This window comes from Mytilus galloprovincialis, chromosome 6, assembly GCF_965363235.1.
Source record: "Mytilus galloprovincialis chromosome 6, xbMytGall1.hap1.1, whole genome shotgun sequence".
In the NCBI taxonomy this organism is placed as follows: domain Eukaryota; kingdom Metazoa; phylum Mollusca; class Bivalvia; order Mytilida; family Mytilidae; genus Mytilus; species Mytilus galloprovincialis.
The window spans coordinates 61,345,910-61,353,337 of NC_134843.1; the positions used below are offsets into that span (position 1 = coordinate 61,345,910).

The 7,428-nt window shown below is 33.5% G+C and overlaps 1 long non-coding RNA gene across 2 annotated transcripts; it reads right to left on the reverse strand.

The window, feature by feature from the left end:
* Positions 1–2,402: 2,402 nt before the first annotated feature.
* LOC143080041 (uncharacterized) lies at positions 2,403–7,187 on the reverse strand. 2 transcript variants are annotated; one of them, XR_012979602.1, is made up of 3 exons: positions 6,683–6,764; positions 5,995–6,067; positions 2,403–3,963 (listed from the first exon to the last, which is right to left on the reverse strand). It is a non-coding gene; the product is annotated as an uncharacterized LOC143080041 (long non-coding RNA). The 2 variants fall into 2 exon arrangements; XR_012979601.1 differs by lacking the exon at positions 6,683–6,764 and adding an exon at positions 7,064–7,187 and having other exon boundaries at positions 2,404–3,963.
* Between the last annotated feature and the right edge of the window lie 241 nt (positions 7,188–7,428).

Below are 7,428 nucleotides of genomic sequence, written 5' to 3' on the forward strand. Positions count from 1 at the left end.
CGCCGCGAAATGGACTAGAAAGGGCTAAACGCGAAATAAAGTATCCGCGAAAATAAGTTGGTTTACAGTATTTGGATTTAATACCACAGAGGCTCCGAGTTGCACTATGTGGGATTATCAAGAAAGTGGTTGGATGAGCGACCGAATCGGCGAGAAATGGTTTAAGAAGATTTTCCTTAAACAATGTGGAGGGGAGCGACCACAGCTATTGATACTCGACGGACACTCATCAAATGAGTCACTGGCTTTGATCCAAGAGGGAATCAGGATAGACATAGTAATTCTATCTTTGCCACCACACACCACTCATTATTTACAACCATTGGATCGATTAGTATTTTGTCCCATTCAATAAACAATATGATAGAGCCTGCTCGAAGTTTTTGCAGGAGAATATGCTACACAAAGTTGACAAATGCACATTCCCAAGTTTGTTAAAAACTGCATCGAATGAGGGTCTAAGAAAAGAAAATATCAAAAGTGGATTCAGAGCATGTGGAATATATCCCTTTAACCCTCATGCCATACCGCCCCAGGCCTCTCTCCCAAGTGAAGCATCGGAAAACAAAGATGAAGCCCCTACATTTGATCAATCAGCAGACAAATCCAAAGCCCCACTGTAGTACCACAGCACAAGTGTATAGCGCAACAGCAATTCCAACAGCAGCCGGCGATGAGTAAAGGAAAAACTCTTAATGCAGCAAAAGAAAGAGAAAAAAGAAACGAAAAAGGAAGAAAATAAACTTAAAAAAATTGAGAGAGAAATGAAGAAAGCTGAAGTGGAGTCAAAAAAGGATACTAAATGTAAAAGTAGAAAGGACAAAAAAGTAAAAACAGAAAATTAAGTGAGGTCTATGAATACAATATTAAACTAATTTTGTGGACATAAAAGCGAAATTAATACATTTAAAAAAAAATAATTATCCCTGTTGACTGTTTGATAATTTTTAGTTAAATCAATTTAAGGTTTCTCAATGGTCAATAAAAGATATCACTGTACAATATATCATGGATTGACTTGGTACAGACATTTTCAAAGACAAATAATGCATCGATCTCTATACATACATTGGCAAACTGTGTGCATAACAATCTTAAAGGCATCGTCCTATAATTTATCCGAAGTCCTTCTCTTATTCTACGTAAAACATGAATGAAACGACACCATAGTATAAGAGTCAACCTGAGGTACGACATGTGTTCTTTAAAACACTATTTGATTATTTTTTTTCATCTAAAAACGGCCAGTGAAAAAATCAAAGAAACATGAAAAAGATAAAACAAAAAAATCCCCGGAAAACAGAAAACAAAAACACAAAACTAAAATAAATAATTTGGAAATAAAGATACAATAATCCCAGTCAGTCGAGCCCTCCATTGAGGAGTTTCACCGGGGGCCTTATTCATAGTAACGCTGTCTCTTTTCATATCTAGGATAAAATTTTAAGATGCAATGAAATTAAGGGTATTCATGAAAGGTAGTCGTATATATATATACACAGTAATTTCGTTTTGAATAGCAAGAGTAGTTAAAAAAAATAAGTGTCCGCAATTCGACGACACGGTGTCCGTATTTTAACTCCCTCCCTCTGTCTGTATTTACACGACTGGGCATTTCCGCGGGTTGTAAATATTTCCAATCTACCAATCAAGAGAGGTGTCATAAAAAAGCGGTAAATAGTACATTTGATATCCCTCTATCCTTTCCTGTCAAGTGCAACCACCAGTATGTCCGCATTTGGCCTCAACGGTATCTAAACTTCTGGATTTTAAAAAGTGTACACAATTAGGCGAATTTCCCCTATATGGTAAAGTTTTTTTATTTGATTCTACCTTCATCTGAACTCACAACTGACTTCGTGGGTGTTCCACAGGGAAACAGCTTCGATTAACATGTATGGCTGAGTGTACCTGGTAGGCATCCAGCAAATAAATTTAATCCCTTTCATTTTAATGCATACCCTATTACTTCTGTGCATGTCGCAGCTCAAAATACTTATTGCGGTTTTGTATTAACAACACAAAATATTTCATATTGTTTCTTATTTTTTATAAAGTTTTCATACTATCACATTTGATGTTGTGTCCAGAGAATGATCCAAGTCTTGAATTTGGTTTGTTCTGTATGTTCGAACTGCTAAAGTTTGGTTGGTTAAGTACACTGCATTTTGCGCCAGTGTCACTGCTACATGTAAGTAATGCTAGTTTTTGCTCAAAATGCCGCTTGAATTGTTGTCAGAAATGTATAACCCTGTGCAATACTAAAATAATAGAAAACAGTATCGACAAGAGATAGGATTATTAATTCTTATAAGTCTGCATATAGCGATATTGATAGTTATGTTATTATTTAACTTTTTATTATCAAAATCAATGTTATCTAACAATAACATAATACTAACATATCATTTAACTACAGTAACGAAATGAACGATGTTAAGTTGATATTACATAGTAATAAGTTTATTCAAATGATCAATTAGTTTACATGGATCGTATCTAAATTTCTCAACGTTAGCTTCCGAGTCAAAACTTCTTTTAAAAGCACTTTAACCTTTGTGCGGTATGGATGTGACATTTAATCGAAAAATCGACATATGTCAAACGTGTTGTCAGATTTCGCATCTTACTGGAGGCATTCATTAAACATGTGATCTCTTGTCATTACTTGGCGTCTGCCGCCGTCGTCTATGGTCACAGGTTGAATTTGTATGAATTATAAATGAAGATTCGTTTTTGATTGACCCAATTCATCACAATTTAATGAAATACTATATTTTCAATGAATACTGTACTTAACTTATTTTATTTTCTATTCTTAAATTGTTTCTGTTCATTCTAATCTAAGGGGATGGAAAAACAAGGGAAAAAAGGGGAAAAGATTTAAAACGGTATCTTTTTTATCTAATATAAACTGTGGCCTCACTGGTATTACAAAACTGATTGTCATCTTATGAGAATCACTACAAGACATGATAATGTCAAATTTCGCTGTCAAATGATGTGCTTTTATAGAGATTTTTGGAACGCTCGAATCTTATACAATTTTGTTTTTGCTTTTAGGCATATCATAAAAATTGACTACCGGAAAAAAGTGACTGTTTGCTTGAACCAGTTTGAAAGTACGGATGTTACAATTAAGTCCTTATATTTGCAGACAAAACAAAAAAACGACAATCAAAACTATGATAGGATATATTTCAGATTTATACGCGGGATATGTGAGTTACAAGCAACAAATATTGACCTTGACTTCAGAAATTGCTTTGTCAATTTTGTTAAGCATACACAAAATCTTAAATAGAACTTAATTAATTTAAAATGAGTCCAATCCGGAGTGAAGCATAAATGAAAAGAAAATAAAAAAATAATAATCCTACAGTATACAATATACAAAAAGAACATCTCCCACTACATGGAATATAAAAACAAGTTCTGTCTAAGTTTATATTTAGAGTTTTTGAGAAGGCGAATACTATCATTAATTATAATATTTCATCACTTATTATTGCTACAATTTCCATCCGGAGAATGTTGTTCTGGCATGATTATCCGCGCTCAAGATTTTGCCCTGATGAGCATAATTATTCCTGACATAAACTTCCGTGCCTTCAGATACGTACTTGATGACAAAGCCTGTTGAGCATGCGTCATCTCCTATCATTTCCGTATCGGTATGCAATACACCAATTACGGAATTACCAGTTAATAATTCTGTGCCGTATTCGCCGTAATTCAACGCACCACCGTCAGTAGTACTTGAATCGACACAAAAGGTCCATGTGAACCCGTAAACACCCGAGGAAGGAGCTATAAACTTTCCTGTACTTGTATTATATCCAACACCGTAATTTGCCTCTGTTTTGTCGAATAAAATAATGTCTCTGTTAGCCATAGAAGCACTTTGTGAATTTGCACTGTCTTCAGATATGTACGATGAGAATGCAACATTGCAAGAGCAACCTGAAAAATAATCAAAGATTTCACCATAATTAAATGTACATTAAAGCGTCCTTACTAGCATTAATTGCGAGTACTCTCAGATCTGTACTTTGTGTCTTTTGTATATCGATGGAATTATAAATACTCTGATACGTCCAGCCTGCGATTTTGTTAGATCTTGTCTTGTTTTTTTTATCGATCAATTAAGGTAAGACCTTTTCAAATGATTCGCATACTAGTAGATTGTTCTTATTATTGAACTGTTATACTTCTGTCTCAGGTTAGGGTGGATTGGACCCTTCAAAAATGTTACTAACTGTATTGAAGTATTTTTATAAGAGACATCAAAGTTTGCTGCATTCGCGATAATCTATATTCGAGTACTTTTTCTTGATTTGAAATTTTAACTATAAAATATGAATTGTAAATCAATTATCAAAACATCACAATGAGACAATTAATCGCCGGAATTGAATTCATCTGCCATCTTACCTAAATGTTTATCTAGAAGTTTCCTTTTAATCATGGGTTCCATGTTGTTAGTTTTCCTGTTGTTTACTGTGTGTCTCTTACATTTTTCTAAGATATCTTGTATGTCTGACATTATGCCAGACCTATAAATGAATTATCTTGCTTTGGTTTTGGATAACACTATTTTTTATATGTATTAATGACAAACTTTCTTTGCGTACGTGTTGTGGAATTATAAGCTTCAGTCCTTTATAGATTAGCAATAAATGTATTTTTTAACTTCATTTATTAACTGTCCATAATGTTTCACTCTGTTTGGTAGTTCCTCTTTTTTCTGTGGCCATCCATCGTCGTTCGTTTTCTTCAACTATTGCTGTACGTTTTTGGAACTTTTGTTGATATTTCTCAGGTGACATAAGAACAAAAGCATTGAACTCAATCCTGTTTTTTTTAAATATAATTCTTCCTACATTTTAGTAAGTATATTTTTGACAATGTATCTGATACAAACATAGATTTTCCTTGGTAATATCATGCTTCTGAGGCTGTTTTTGTTTTGACATCCAAAGACAAAAGGCAAAGTATCGTTTTCTATTTGTGCATATCTTTGCTGAGGGAGTATGTGCCCTTGATGCATTGGCTAGAAGCTCAATGACTTGAAGTTATATGGTATCAGGCTTTCGAGCCTAGCTTTCGAAAAAGATGCATTTTTGGTTTACGAAACTCACAAATGTTAAAACGTGTTTCTTATTTTTGTTTTTCTTTCTTTTTCTGAACATCACGCACATTTTAAGGGACTAGATTCAATTCAGGGTAATGTGGTCAAAATAAATTTTTCCTCAATTGACATTCTGATTTACTTAGTTTTAAATTGCAATGTCTTACCCTATTTAACTTTTTTCATTCTCTCATCACGTCTCTGTACTGTAGCTCTCCAAATGAGTACTGTCTACGATTACTCCTGTTCTTAAATTATTTTTATGGTTTACGTCAGCACTCGGAATTGACGTAATTACAAACGGAGCTAGCAGAAAGCGATACCTTCCAAATGATGCACCAATATAGCTTACTGCTGCCTTCGTCTTGTTTGAAATGCCGATATCCTGACGTTCAATTTTACTCAAAAATTTAGTATTTTAAATATTCGCTACTTTATCCTACATAGTTAGTGTGCCCGGTTGATTGATTAATTTAAGTCCTCCGGTTCGATGCAGATTCTTACAGCTTCATTTGGTTGGCTGAACCTCATTTACCACACTATTGACCCATGAAGTAGGTTTTTTTTCTGTCTGACCATTACTCTTAGCTACACCTTTCGGTCAAGTTCGAACTTGTTTAAGCGAAACTTGCAGCTCAATTGGTTGGTGTACCACAGAGGTACTGATTGGATCTACATGTATTTTATTATGCTTAATTGGTAAGTATCAATGTATAGCAAATAGATCTGATTTTAAAATAACAAATTTGCATCGTTCCTTTAAAAACTTTTGTAGTTCAAATCTTTGGACCGCTACTTTTTGAGAACTCTTTTAACGGCATTTAAGAAAAGAGAATACATATAAACTATTGATAGCAACTTACCATTACAACTGGATATAAGCATCATCACAACTAAAAAAGCTGTATTGCATGACATTTTCACTGGCGTTAAACCCTGTTTATATAAATAAGTTGTTCATTTCTGATTGTAGAAAAACCCAATAGAAATTGAAGAGTGCTGTATAATATAATTGAGAAAAAAAACATAAATTAATCCATGACGACAGATATGCTCCAATTGTCGTAGCTTCAATCCCGAATTATGCTTATATCCGGGTTTTACATACACGAGAAACACGACGGATACCACATGTGAAGCAGGATCTCCCAACCCTTCCGAAGCACCAGAGATCATCCCCAGTTTATGGCGGAATTCGTGTTGGTTCGTTAGTTTGTATGTATGTCTTTTTCTTTTTTCACATGTTTTAGCCATGGCGTTTTCATGTTCATTTCGACTTATGAGTTAAAGTTTGAATATACCTTTGGTATCTTTTGCTTCTGTTTTAAGAAGGATCTGTAAAGTCGTTCGTCCTGGATGAAGTGCGAACAAACGAATACAATGTGTATTGTGTAGAAATAGAAATTATGCCATCAAGCTGTTAAAGTACAAATCCAGAAGGCGTGAAAAACATGACATCAGATTTGACATTCTTGTCCGCTCGCATATATATAACGACGTGTACATAAATTATGTTATAATATATACTACTGGATGAACTATATTTCTAACCTAAGAGTATCACTGTCACCCAAACGAATGCCTTTTCTATAACGGAGTACGGATAGTCCAGATACGCTACCTACATGCACTAGTAGCATCATATTAATAAGCTTTTCACAAGAATAGATTATAATACTAATAATATTCTTATTTATAGTTTTTGACACATACCTTTTTAAACAGACGTGTTAAATTACACAGAATAAGTCGCATACCAATCCGAGTACTCGTTATTTTAATATTTGTTCGACAAAATATCATGGATAATGGATTTAACTATTGATAAAGTTAGAAGTATTACTTAACTATCTTTTTTAAAGATCCTTCTAATTAATTTTATACTAATAAGTATAATTATAAAACAAAATGATTACAAACATATTTTCTTACCTACTTGCTTTCCAAAAAGCGTACCAATTACCTTGGAACGAGTGAATATTGTTATGCCCCACCTTTTAAAAATTACAAGTGACAAATATAAAGAAATTACGAGGAGTAAACGGGCAGATGTGTGCACGACAATTTCGAAGTTTAAATGTTGGACAATCGATAACAATGTTTATAGTAATTTATTTAATATGTAAGTGTGCACCAGATAATTATACTAGTAACTCACCAATGCAAAACTTATAAAACTTATATTAAACATGGAGAATATTTGGTGTTTACTTATTTGTTTTTTATTTTGTAATATTTAATCTAGAACAATATAATCCAAAAACTATATGTATTCTTACTTCATAGAAGATGAAAAT